This window comes from Pteropus alecto, unplaced genomic scaffold (assembly GCF_000325575.1).
Source record: "Pteropus alecto unplaced genomic scaffold, ASM32557v1 scaffold152, whole genome shotgun sequence".
NCBI classification, from domain to species: domain Eukaryota; kingdom Metazoa; phylum Chordata; class Mammalia; order Chiroptera; family Pteropodidae; genus Pteropus; species Pteropus alecto.
Window position 1 is genome coordinate 1,070,851 of NW_006432227.1, and position 14,858 is coordinate 1,085,708.

The 14,858-nt window shown below is 39.2% G+C and overlaps 1 pseudogene; it reads left to right on the plus strand.

Annotated features, from left to right (window-relative positions):
* The first annotated feature begins 4,607 nt into the window (after positions 1 to 4,607).
* LOC112475890 lies at positions 4,608 to 4,726 on the plus strand (annotated as a pseudogene).
* The last annotated feature ends 10,132 nt before the right edge of the window (positions 4,727 to 14,858 follow it).

Genomic DNA, 14,858 nt, shown 5'->3' on the forward strand with positions numbered 1-14,858 from the left:
CCATTGGCACTTGTGGCTACAGAGTTTACACAAGATAACTCACAGATTACAGTCCTAACCTTACTCCCAAAATTTGCTATGAAATAATCTCGCTTTTGTTATTATTTTCACGTTGCTCTTCATATCAATAGTCTTTGGAAAATGACATCATTCTATTTATAGCATTCTGTTTTTAGTAGTGTTATTTCTATTTTCAAAATATAATAATTCTCAATTACTGAAAATGTTAAATCCTAGAAAACGTAGCAGTCCTATCCATGTTAACTTCATTCTTGAACAGTTGTTAGCCAAAGATTCATTTGGTGAATCCGATTTATGTATACATTAGAGACACATTCTGTTTAGAAATAACTCTAAGAACAGTTTTTATATTTTATTTTCACATTGAAAACTAATCATTTGCTTTAGCCTCAAAGAACATATTTATGTAAAATAACACTAGCAGCAAGCTGTACTTTATTTTTTTTTTCTAAACGGGAAATGAATTAAGTTAGAATTAAGAATGCAAAGTTGGATATACAGCATAGCAAAACATCTGATTTTTTTACAGCATTTTAAATCATTTTCTTATTGATAAAAAGCATAAACTTTTGCATGGTCATGCTATTATGTTGCTGTTGTGTTGATATGAATTGAAGTTGTAAACAGCTACCATTTTTTATACTGAATTTGATAGCTAATTTAAAAATTTTTTTCCCAATAAAGGGGAAATTAGTGTCATCGAAAGATAATGTTCATAGCAAATTTGTCCATGAGAATCATCTGGGGAACATTCTAAAAGTCAAGATTTCTAAGCCCTCCCTAATTACAGAGATTCTGACTGAGGAGGGCCAGAATAAGCTTAAGAGTCTGCATTTTAAGTTGGGTTTCTCTTAGGTGTTTATTTGCGTGGATGGTTCAGACCATGTTATAAAAATGTCTCCTGCCTCCCCTTGCCCTTTCCCAGAGGCAGTCAATTCTGCCTATTTGTATACCTTTCCGTACATGGTCTGTGCACATATTAGCATGAATGTGTGCACCCCTATGCTCTTTATGCAAATGAATGCGTACTCTACATGTTGTTACGTGCCTTGCTTTTTTTCCATTTATTATGTCTTGGGGTCTTGGAGATTGTTCTGTATCAGTATACATAGGGAAATTGTATTTTTAACAAGCTCTGTACAGTCATTTCAAATTAGGTTTTTCTTTAATCACAGGTGTTTCTGATGCAGGTGGTACACGGATCATGCTTTAATAAACATACTTTATAGCAGTGGTCATAATGTATAGTCTAAAGCCAAATTATATTTTTAATTTAATATTAAAAGTATTAACAGCCATGCTATCTATATGTAGCAATAGTTAACTGGGATATTCAGCAAATCATAATATCCCCATTTCCCAAGCAATTTTGATTAACTGTGGACAGGTTGTCTTTATCTTGCTTAGTGTAATAATATTAGATATAAAATAAAATCTGAAAAAAAGGAAACAATTATATAACTAAGTGCCTGAATAATATTTTTGAACAATACTTAAACTCGTTCCATATTAAGTACAAAGCTACTATATCCATCCTATTCTAATATCCCAAGTAAGACAAGAAATAACCAGTCTTCAGTTTGGAAAGGACTAATTAGTAACTAAGCTAATGTGAAATGCTTTCTTAGTCTGTTTAATGAGAGTATGAAAAGTCAATTAAATTGAACTGGTTGATCACTCAAAATATTAAAGAGTTCAGAAAGGGAAAACTACCTGTGGCTTGGATCAATGTGGGCCTTGTATTAAAGATATACAGAAGAATGCAATCTGACAGGTTCCTGATGAGAAAAAGTCCAGGGTGTCGTAATTCACCTCAGACTTTGCTATGAGCTGTTTAAAAAGTGCAGGCTGTATTTCAGTGCAACTTAGCATGCAATATAATGCAGGTAAAAGCAGGAGGCCTGCCTTTTAATGCATGTTGTGGGGGTTAGGAGGGAAGTTAAAACTTAGTTAACAATCACAACTAATTTTTGTGGGGTAGCATTGAAACAACTGAGAAGGAGCTTCCTTGTGTCCTTTATCTGAATGATATTCAAAATGAGAAGAGACAGTTCTGCCGCCCCTTTACCCCGCGGATTCGGATACCCACTGTCGGAAAAAAAAAAATTTTTGCAGAAATTCATAAGTTTTAAATTGTGCTCCACTCAGAGTAGCATGATAAAATCTCACACCGTCCCACTCCATTCCACCTGGGTTGTGAATCATCTCTTGTCTAGCGTATTCATACTGTATATACACTACCCACCTGTTAGTCACCTAGTAGCCATCTTGGTTAGATTGGTTATTGAGAGAATGCATTTACCTAACCTTTATTACAGTATATTGTAATTGTTTTATTAACCTCTTACCATCCCTAGCTTATAAATTAAGCTATCTTAGGAATGTACGTATAGGTAAAAACAGCATATCTAGGGTTCTGTGCTATCCTTGATTTCAGCCATCCACTGGGGATCTTCAAACATTCCCTGTGGATGAGGAGGGACTACTGCATATAGTTCTATACTTGGCATTGGTCACACCATATTCGAAGTATGGCATTCAGCTCTGGGCATTAGTTTTTAAGTGATACTCAATCACCAGTAAAGTGAATTTGTTCAAAACTATGTTGTGTGTAGTTGGAACCACAGAGCAGAAGGGAAGAGATGATGGGGAGAGAGGATTATAAGTGTTTTCTAATATGAACAGCTATGGAAAGTATCAGTTGAAGAAACAGCTTTTTAAAAATGTTAATGGCAACAGTAAAATGGATGGAGACCACTTGCAAAGAATTTATTGCCCGTGTTTAAAATTATAATCACCTGTTTAAGATTTTGGTCGCAGTCCTGGCATTAGGTATGAATAGTATACAAGATGATCGGATCTTTTCCAAGTTTAAAATACTATTATATTATTAGTCCATGTACCTAGTAAAATTCATTCGAATAGAACTCGGCCAATTGCCTCAAAGTTGATAAGCATTATTTCATGGCAGCCAATATAAGATTTATAAATAAGATTTTGGAAAATGGGTGCTGGTTTTGCTACACCCTAACTTTCTCTTTATTCCTCATGGCACTGAAATTCCTGGGTTTTTTTCCTCCTACCTCTGAACATTCCCTTTCTGCTTCTGCTGCTTCCAAATAGCACTTTTCATGGTGATGTCTGAGTCTTCCGTATATGTATGTGCATGTTATTGATGATCTCATCCATCTTCAAGATACTCCTTTGGTTAAAATTACTTACAAATCTTGTCTCTATCCAAATTTGTCTTGCTTTTTTTTCTGCCTCCAGTATTTACACTATTCAGCCTACTACCCCCAGATTATTCTCTTAAAACATGTTTGATCATATATCACTGCTACTCAAAAGACCCTTCAGCAGCTCCTCTGTTAAACAGTACATATTATTTCATCCTCAAAGCAGTACTACGTAGTAGGTATTTATTACATACGAGCAAACCAGGGTTTGAGGTTAAGTAACTAGCTGCAATAAAAGATCATTTGAATTATACTGTCTCTTGAATTGAGTCATCATCAGAAAGCTACGTACTTGAAGAGTTCTGTTGACTTCAAAGCCTGAGCTTTTAATCTTTATGCCATGTACCTCCTATAGGTGTTTTTTAGCCAAGCCTCTACAGAATTTTAATGATCAAGACATAGTGTGCAAACAGATTTTAGTATCCTAAACTTGGTGTACTCCAAAGGCCTACCCAATCAGGCTTCCTGTCCCCTACCCTACCCCCATTCTAAAGAACTTGCGAAGCTTTCTCTCTTTGGAAGGTCAATGGTTAAGGATAGGGAAAAAGTAAATTCTATCTCCTCTGCTCTGCATTTTTAACCTTTACCTGAGCCGGAAGTCAGAAATGATATGCACTATATTCAGGATTTCAAAAATTCCAATTTGACTTCTCTTGAAAAATTGGAAGGTACAGTGACACAGGGCATGTGTTATTACATGGTAACAATGAGCTACAACTGAGAGTAATGGCCACTCCCTCTAGAAGATAAATTTAAGACAAGGCTTCTAGACTGTTTACCACAGCTGCTGCTGCTCCCCATTTTGCCTGCCATGCCGGCCCTGTGGGCATTTAGTTTTATTACATCTCCAATGCTAGCCATTTTACCTATAGACTCTTCCAACTTTAGTGTACAGCCTCATCTGTTAAACTGAGGCACAGAGAATCAAATTACTTTCAGTTCTGATCATGTATTTCCTATACGCTAGTACACTTGATGTTATCCATATTTAATGTAAAGGACAGTCATAAATAACCACTTGATTCACTTCCTTCATTGATTGTTTCAAGAGAAATGTCAGGATGGAGACCTGTAATTTAAGCAAGGTACAGCCTTAAGGTAATCCTTTATCTCAGAGTAGAGACTAAAATCTCTCTCTTAAAAACCTCATAGTAACATTGCTGCAGCCTGCCTGTCTGTCTGTCTGCTATTTAGTTGGACTGAAAGAGTTTGAACAAAGGGCTGTGGGAGTTGAAGAAAGCAAAGATGGGCTAAAAGGAAAATAAGATTTTCTAGATGGCAAAATTCTTAATTGCCTAAGTTCTTAATCTTTTTCTTTTTGTGATATCTTAGTGTACATCAAAAGAGATGTACTATGACCATGCCACCCAGAACGTGCCCCATCTTGTCTGATCTCGGAAGCTAAGCAGGGTCTGGCCTAGTTAGTACTTGGATGGGAGACCACCTAGGAAGATCAGGTGCTGTAGGCTTTAAAAAAAAGAGAGATGGAAAGTAGAAAGCTTAATATATGGTAAATTGGAAAGGGAGCTACAACTGAATTATTAATTGAAACAATTTATTTTCAATTCCCAATAAGAAGTAAGCACCTTCCTTTCTCTCCCTCTGAATGCAACTGTAAAATCTGGATAAAATGTTTAGAACAGCAATTTGAGGACCCTGAAATATAATTAGTGGCAGGCAGATTAGAGAAGACCAGAACTGAAATACCATCAAACTGACAGTTTCTCATCTCTTCCTCCAAAGGAACTCACTGCTTAGCCTTGAACATGAGTACAGCTATGGAAGAGTATGGCAGGGTGTGGTAAAGCCCCAGAAAGCTGGTCAGGGAATCGAAAATGAGAACTGAAACACTGAGCAGATTGGGGAGAGGGGGGAGTTAGGGTAAGTGACCCCATAAAGTTATTTATGAATAATTTTATAATTATTGTAGTTTTTTTCCAAGGCTCAACCCAAATTTATTTTGTGAGACCATCATTAATTACCCTGATACCAAAAAACAGATAAAAACATAACCACAACCAAGCAGAGTTTATCTTCAGAATGCAAGGCTAGTTTCATATATGAAAATCAATATATGAATTTTACTACTGAAAATATAAAACTAACTGTATCCTAGAATAAAGTTTAAAGAAATAACTAGGGAAGCCATTACAACATCATATTCCAAAGAGTTGACGTTGATAAAGATGTTCAAGTCATTTGAATATGATTCCACTAAGAAAAGAATTGGACACAAGCATAAAGATTTGCTACCTAAATGGTCAAGAATTGGGAAAATAGGATATCCATATAGTGGATCATTAGGAATAATGATGTAGCAATGTATTTATTGGCATGCTTAGATGTTCACAAATAATATGTGTAAAACTAGTATCTGTATAAGAGCCCACTTTTGCAAGATATGCATCTACATATGCACACACTACACATAGAAAAGTCCTAACTCAAAACTATTAACATGGCTATTTCTGGGTTACAAGATTTTGGATGACTTTTTCAACTAATACAGGTGATTTGACAATGAAGATAGAATACTTTGGTAATAATAGAAAATAAAAACTTGCTTTAAAAGGGTAAATGAGCAATGTACATGGGTGGACAATTCTCAAAAGAAAGTATATATTCTCGAAAGAAATATAAATGGCTGATAGCCATGTGAAAACAAATTTTCAACCTTACCAGTAATCAAATAAACACGATTTTTAAAAAAAGGTAATAGATTTTTGTCAATCAGATTGACAAAGATTATAAATATTGAAAATCAGGTCTGAGCTAGTAATACCAAGATCTCAAAAGCAAAGGCGAGAGGCTCTAGCTCAGTCAACATCTGAATGATCTTTCATATTTTTTTAAATAAAAAATATATATACAGATAGAGAGCCTTTGACCCAACAACTGAACTTCAAAGATTTTATTTTAAAGATTTAATCAGATAAGTTTACAAAACTATAAATTTAAATTTACTGAAGCATTATTGAAAAGTGTAAGATTAGAAACAATTAAAATGTCCAATAAGTAATGAAATACAGCTCAACCACCTAAATAATATTATAGACCAGTGATTCTAAGTGCCCCCTCTTTAAAAACCTCTTGTTACTCAACCCCTGTTATTCGTGAGAGGGTGTCAGCTCCCTCGGGAATGTTAAATCTGAAATAAAGTTGAAAATAATTACATAGAACAATACATGAAGAAATTTATAATGTTTAATGTAAAAATCAGATTACAAAATCAGGTTTAAAGTAGTCTCTCTCTTCGTTTTAATAGATAAGCATATACACATACAGACCATTCTCAAAAATGTTTCCAGTGGTTACCTCTGTGTAGTATGATTATGGCTTATTCAGGTTGGCAATTTTATTTCTATTTGAGTAGGAGGTTTGCTCATCTCTTTGTTTCTATGATAACTTTTATCATTATAATAAATGATTAATAATTCTTAAACAGCTACTACATAATAATCCTTTTAAAAGAAAAAAAATGGTGTGAAAACCCTCCAATAGCTTCACATGCCTAAGGATAAACTCCCAAATCCTTAGCATGGTATCAGGGCCCCATACCCTGTAGCTCCAACCTGTCCTTCCAGCCTCCCATCCTGCCACTCCCTGCACTAGAACTTGCAGTGTAACCCCCAGAGCAAAGCCCTTGCTCTCACCTCTCCACCTCGTGCATGTCCTGCTCCCTCTGAGGTCAGCCTCACAGGCCTATGTGGGGTGCTCCTTTTCTGAGCCTTTCTTTTGGGATGGGGGAAGGTGTTGCCCTCGCTTATAAGGAGACCAGGAAAAAGGTAAAGCAGAGACTTCTTTCTAAAAACAAATCAGTTACTTCTCTGACCTTCTGTAGTTTCAAATTAAATATCTCTTAGTATTTTCTCTTCAGTTGACGTCTCATATGGGATGAGAGAATGAATGGATTTTCTCCCTCTTTCTGGGCCCCCAGTTGGCTAAGCCATAAAACGTCTTTTCAGACTTCTTAAACCTGCGTAAGATATTTGCAAAGTCTGAGATTGACTTGTTTGGTGCTTTACTTGGCTGCCCTCAGAATCGGTTCCAGAGACCAGGTGAATGAATGGTGAATAGACTCCAGTGTTCTGGAAGGAAATGGAGGAATGGGGAAGTGGCTGATCATTAACTGCGCTCAAGGAAAGTTACTTTGGAAAAAAATACTGAGATGTTTCTTTGCAGCACAGCCATTTCCATTTCTTACATTCTCCTTTTGCCTTTGGACAAAAAGGATTTTTAAAAAAACAATTTTGAATACATTTTAACCTTGGGACAGAAGACTATTTCAAACATAAAACACTAGGTCTTTCACAACTTCTGTATTCTTTTATGGCCACCTGAACAATAAGCCTTTCAGGTTTTCAGTGAGTGGGAATGGGTTAGCCAAGCTCAAAACAGGCCTGACTGTACTCTGAGCGAAGATCAAATGTCCCAGTGGGGAGGCACGCTTGGCCTGTTTTTATTTGAGAAGGTTCTCAGGGCCCTTATTACAGCAACAGCTTCCTTCTTACCTCTAAGATCATCACCAGGTTTCAAACACCAGTGGCCCCCCTCTGTGGAAAAGAGGCGTCCTCCCACTGCTGTGCCAGATTTTCTAACCAGATTCGGCCCAAAGCAAACCTTGGAAGAGAAGATTCTCTCAGTGCTATCTTAACTTCAGATTAGGGAATAAACAGCCTGGATGCCAGGTACCTTACTTTCCCCCAACCAGCTCTGTAGTACCAGAAATTCTAAGGCTTAAACCTAATGCTTTGATCTCAGTTAAAATTCAGGAAGGAACGACACAGTATTTTCACTTTGTGATACACAGCTTTCAGATGACATGTGAAGTGTGAAGTTATATCAGTCTTAACAATTTGAGACATCAACAATCTTTGTTCATTCCTCTTTCCCGGAGGTCACCTCTAAATCAGATACCAGATCTTGACTGCTATTATCCTGGAATGGATCAAGAGAAATTTTAAATGGAGAGTCAACAAAAATAATAGGTTTTTATGCCTGCTGTTTCCTCCCTCCCACTCTACCTCCCATTCCAGACAGAGATAGACAGACAGACAGACAGACAGACACACACACACACACACACACACACACACACACACACACACACACCAGGACTCTGAGCTAGGGAGAGAGCTGTATTAGGAGAGAAAGCAGAGTGAGAAGTAGGTCCTCCCTGCCCTTATTTCCTGCCTGTCAGTTATGGGAACTGAGACGAGTGGGCCTGAGTGTGACATCCCCGTATGGGACTTTTGGAGCGTGGGAGTCCTGCTGATGCTCTCCATTCCCCTGCTCCTAGGCACAGAGTATTCGAAATGGCAATATGTTCTTTCCTGGTATTGGAGAACTTGCAAAAATCCCTTGATTCTTCTTTGTCTCCTAAGGGGTTTGGACATGATTCACAGTTTTCCATGGCCCCCAGGTGAGATCTAGAAAGTAGGAGAGAATCAAGGTGCTGCTGGGAGGCTTCCCCGCAGAGGAAATGGGCACAAACCCATTGTTTGTGGACTTAGCTGCATCTCAGAGGAATTGCCATGCCAGCCAGCTGCACAGGGATAGGACAGAGTGGCTGCAGGCCCAAGCTGACATGTTCTCTGCTCAGGAACACACAGGACAAGCAATGGGACCAAGTCAGGAAGATGTCCCACCCACCCCCAGACCTGCAAGGAGTTCTGAAACACAAGTGTTCTGAAATGGATTGTGACTGGCTTAGAAGACTTGAAATGAGAAAGATAAAACTCAGAAACAACCAGATTAACTTGCCTGTGTCAGACCACTGTGAATTAGAATTCATGTTCAGAAATCAGAACATGTGCTACAGATATAAGTCCCAGAGCAGCACTGACCAGCAGTGTGATCTTGGACTAGTTGTTTCCTTCTCTGGGCCTTGTGACTTCCCCATCCCCGAACCCCAGCTCTTCAAAATGAATTTTTTTCCAGCTCTGGGAGTAGTCCTACCACTCTTGGGTGGCTTGAGTCAAATTTCTACTGCATGTTTCACATGGTTGTGGACCCAGCAAGTGTGCCCAAAAGAGGCCTGGTGAAGGCAGACAGGGAAGGAACGGCCCCAGCCTCCTCCTTTATCATTTTCCTTCATCCTGTGCCCCAGCTGAGGAAACTCCCCAATTTGTGCTGAGAATGCCTTCCTCTCTCGCCACTTTTTAAATAGTCCTGTAGAGGGCACAGTTTCCTTGTCCCAGAGGCTTCTAGGGTTTGGGGAATGTTCACAGTGGTTCCGTCCGGTTTGAAGGCTTTTCCATCCATCTGATAATCTCTTCAAAGCACCAAGGATAATAATGTGGAAAATATCAAGACACACAGGAGGGCCTCCTCTGAGTGTGAGGAGCTCTCGGCATAGCTCTTAAGGAAGAAAACAGAGACATGGACCTACTGCAATGAGTCCAAGACGTATTTAAGTTCGCAGGCCAAGGCAGCATAGAGTCTGGATGCTTAGGAGTTCAGAAGAGGTCTAGACTGGTTCCAATTGTCTCTAAGGAAGATGTCAAAGAGGTGGTGGCATTAGGAGTAGACCCTGATGGATGGGATGATTTGGGGGCCAATGTCAAGACAAGCAGAGACAAAAATGGCAAGGTCTTATTAAAGGCTTTCGTTTTAAAATTAAAATGTGATATATTTTAATTGTTCACTTTAAAATGGCTAATTCTATGTTATGTGACTTTTGCCTCAATTAAGAAAAGAAAAACTACATGACATGACATCTTTTCTATGTAGCCATGCTGCTGGTGGTTTAGATACCATGCCCCAAGACCAGTCTTTTGGCTAGCATTTTGGCTCAATAAAACCTTAACTAACAACCAGAAAAAAAAAAAAAAAAAACCTACATGAGATAGGTATGTATATGTGTATGTGTGTAATTTTTTAATATATTTATTGTTGAGATAGGTAATAATTCTCATGGTTCGAAATCCAAAGGTAAAGTATAGAGTAAAAACTCTTCTCTCAATCTTTCCTTCTAACACCCAGTATTCCCTTCTAAAAGGGAACTAATGTTCCCGTTGTATCTATCCAAAGATGTTCCATGTAAACATAAAGAGCTAGATATATGTAGTCTTTATTTCCATCCTTTTTTACACAAATGGTAGTCTACTTTGCATACCATTCCTCACTTTGCTTTAATCACTGAATATATATCTTGGCTCCCATACCTTATGTGCCAATGCTCTAAACACTTTATATTTAATCTTCGCAATAATCCTATGAGGTAGGTGCCATTATAATCCTCATAACCCTCATGTCTACAGGCAAGAAAATTGAGATTCAAGAAGATAAATGTATAGTTAAAGGTCACACATCTAGTGGAGCCAGGACTTGAACCAGGCAGTGCAACTCCAGAATATTTGCTTTTAACCACCTAACGTTCCAGACCCTACTTAGGGAACTTTCTCATTCTTTTTTTACAAACACGTAGTATCCTATTTCATGGCCATGCTGTAATTTGTTTAACCTGTCCCTATTGATAGATATTTAGTATTTTTCTAATCTGCTGTTACAAAAATTGTTACAGTAAGTAAGTTTGAACATAAAGCATTTCACCTGTATAAATGGATCTGTAGGATAAATTTTTAGAAGTGAAATTCCTAATATAATATATGACGGATATTGCAAAATTGCCCACCCCCTTGCTCATCAATGTACCACCCACCCCCAGTAATGATGAGAATCCCTGTTTCTCCTGCCCTCCCTGGAGTTCACTTAATAGTGTAGCACCCAATGAATGCTTAAGTGCTAGTTGTAGTTGAGACCATCCCTGCTCTCCAGAACTTCCGGTTTTATTGGAAGAAGTTGGGAGATGAGTCACAGCCTAGAGAAGGCTCACCAAGCCCCGTATCACGTGAGCAGTTTCAATTGTGTGTTTTGCAAAGGGGAAAAAATCATCAGAAAGTCCTTGTTTACAACTGCTGAGTCTCCCCAGTGGGCCCTCATGTCATGGTACCATAAGACTAGGAACAATCCAGATGTTTCTTAATTCAGGTCTGTTCCTCACCATCTTCAGAAGAGGGTTGTAAGACCCATGGTTGAGGCAAGAGGCCAAGGAACTTTCTATTTCCAGTGAAAAAAGAGGGCAAATCTTCAGATCCGGACTGTTGACCAAAACTGAAGTTGGGCAAGCGGCCTTTAACACATTTTAGTCCTTGACTATTTTATATACATATATAATATGTATTTATAATGATAAATTAGAATCTATTATGTAATTATGTATTATATAATATGTCATATATAATTATTTATCTATTTATTTATTTTATAATCAGGTCCTAATTTGTATCCAAGTGATTTAAAAGTGCAGGCTCTAACCTGCATGTTAGAGTTTTAACTGCTGCTTCCCTTGCTTACTAATCAGGCTGCTTTTCATCTACTATTATTTCATTCACTGAGGTGCAAATATTTATTGAATTTCTACTACACTCCTGGCACCTGTTAGACAAAGATGACTAACACACACAAGTAGGCTGCTTCAAGTGACTCCAAAGAGGAGGAAATGTGAATGGCCAGGCTTAGCTATCTGCCAGAAGAATGTTTCTCCGCATCTGGGAATGCGCTGTGGGTTTCAGTTGTCTGTGGAAAGAAATCACACTGCCTTTGGTCTGGCACTTGTTTCTATGGGTGCTAAGCTTTGACTTGTTCCTATTTATAATTCCCCAAGAAAGCTTCGGCCAGCATTAAGAGAAAAGAGTGACATTAAACTTGTGTGTGTAAATTAAAATATTTCGAAGTCTAAGGGCTACCACTATCTGTGTTTATTAATAGATGGAGAATTATTTGGCCTCAACATGACAGGAATTTTTCAATCAGTCGAGAGAGACTCTCCTAAGGAGTTTTGACCCACACCCTAAAGATTAAGTAAAAATATGCTGGTAGTTGGAGAACCTTAGAGCAAGATGGAAACAGATGTTAGCCTGTTCTCTATCCTCATTCCCTTACTGCTCCTTAAAGAAGGTATGGGTTTTCATCACTGAGTCAAAACTGACCTTGGAAAGAGCCGGCCTTTTAGTCTTTAAAAACTTTCCTCACTTGTTGGCTATAGTTTTCTGACCACGTGTGGATGCGGTAGTTGTGTCAAGTTTCCAGATTCAACACATCACAAAACAACTGGCTGCCGAAGAGCAGGATAAAGTCATTATTATAACACAGGATAGTTTAAAGGGAGGAAAATTTAGTATGGTAGATTAGAAATAAAAGCCATTATTTCTAATCCAAGGATTAGACCAGGAGTTAAAAACAAAACAAACAAATGAAACCTCTTTGTTTAACAAAGTCCCACAGCTTATTATTGAGAAAAGTCACTTTGCTTCTCTTTCTACAGTCTAGGTGAAGGATAAATTCTGTCCCGCTTGGTGGGATTGTATGAAGGACAGCCAGACTTATTCAGTTTTTGTTGCCTACCAGGTATTACCTGGATACCTCATTTAATCTTCAAAACAATCCTCTAACACATGAGGTAATTATTATTGTTGTTCCTATCATCCTAGGTAGAAACACAGGCACAGAGAGATAAAGTAACTTGCCCAAGAACACAAATAAAGGGTGTAGGCAGGGCTAGCTGACAGGGCCCAGTGCAAAATGAAAATGTAGGGTCCTGGCCTGGGGCAGGGAACTCAATTCCCTTTCCCACAGGGTATGGATGACTCCCAAGGGATTGAAGCCTATGTGTCTGGCCACCCCTCAGTATCTAAATGGGGGTGGGCGAGAAGCCCTGGTCAGTTGGCATGCTGCTGCCAGCCTAGGGTAGAGATGGCTACTTACCCCACCCTGAGACATGGGAATTGGTCATGGGACTGTGCCAGACCCTGATCATCTCCTGGTTGGTGCATAGGGGTGAGGTGTGGATGGCGATGGTGGAACACGAGACTCCCCAGCAATGAGGCTGGGTTGCTGCCCTGACAGAGGTTGGCAGCAGTCTTAGGTTTGGCTAGGGAGGGCGAGGGTGCCAGAGCATAGTGCGGCACCTAAGAACGGGTAGGGAGAGGATGGGAAGTGGAACCCTGCAGGAATGAGGCTTGAAGGACCCCTGGGCTTGCTCCATTGTCTCATCAAACTTCACTTAAAAAAACAGAAATTCAGATATATAATGATTTACAATTTCAAGGCCCTAATCACAGATAATTAAACCTTAAGCCCTTTTAAGTGCAGGCCCTATGTGTCTGCACTAGCTGCATGTCCAAGAAGCCAGCCCGGGCCATACTGACTATAGTAAAAGATAATGGAAACTCAGAGTTCTTTGAAAAAGAACTTAGGAAAGTAAAAATTTGCTCAGAGTGTAAAAATCTGCCTTGCCATTTCACTTTGCAAAGTATAAACTGCTGTGAAATATAAAGTGGTATTTTTAGCCCTCATAAATAACTTCTTCTATATCAATTTAGAAGTGTCTTACTTTATGAAGCCTGACTTGGCCTTCCCAAATGGAATCGAGAGGCTTTCATTGTGTTCCTTCCTAATTTGTATACTTATAACGTTAAGAACTTGAACTTTGGAATCAGACAAATCTGGGCTAGAATCCCAGCTCTGTCAATGAGTGATGAGTTGTGTGAACTGGGAGAATTACTTGCATTTGTTTTCTTCATCCAAAAACGAGGCTAACGCAGCTCAGTGGTGGCTCCAGTGCCGATATATTGGATAGGTTTAACAATGGCAGTTTAGTTGAAAATGAGGCTACAAGACTTGTCTTGATATTGTTTGAGAAAATAAGCACATTCAATTTCACTTAATTTTATTTGGAGTTTCTTTGGGAGGAGCGGTGATGATGGGACGCTCATTGTAACGAAGAAGGTAAGAGTATTAGCTCCTGATGAGACTAATGCTTAGCCCAGTGCCCGAGACTGAAAAAATTAACTGCAAACATTAGTGTTTTCCATTACGCTGAATTTCTTGAGAGCTGTGTACTCTTATTCATCTCTAACGCAATGTTTGGCGCCGGATGTGTTATTTAAATGAATTTTCTTCGCGACCTTCACTAAAAATGAGGGTTTAATCGGTAACTTTTGAGAGTGGATAAGAGAAGTCTCTTCAGGGCTTTTGATATTGTTAAAAACACAAAACAAAAAAGAGTTGGGAAAATGAGATCCACAAGGCCCTTTATAATCAAATATTATCCTTGGTTTTGTCCATATTTAAAATAATAAAGCCGAAAGTCATTAATGTGGACTTGGAACTCATACGGGGAGAAGAGGTTCGATATACCTACTTCCAAAAGGACAAGGAACGAGTGAACGACTGCCAGGAACCACTGCTTATTACTTAGTGACCGCAGGATCATTGGACGACGGCGACATTTTTGCTATCCAATGGCCGGAGAGTCCGGAGAGAACGCTCTTTGGATTGGTCAGAAGCAACATCTCTCCGGGTTTATTCAAGAAGGGGCTTGGCGTTGGGGCTCAGCCGTCAGCGCTTCTGGCCAATGAGAAAACACAGGGGGCGGGCTTTGTCGAGGGTGAAGTAGATCCTACCGCGGTAGGCGAATCTCCGCGCGTCAGACTAGCCGGCCGAGAGTGCAGGGGGCGTGGCCTTCCAACTCGTGCTGAGTGGGCGGGGCCTTGGGCCTGGGCGGGGCGAGTGGTGTCAGCAGAGGAGCCGGATGCG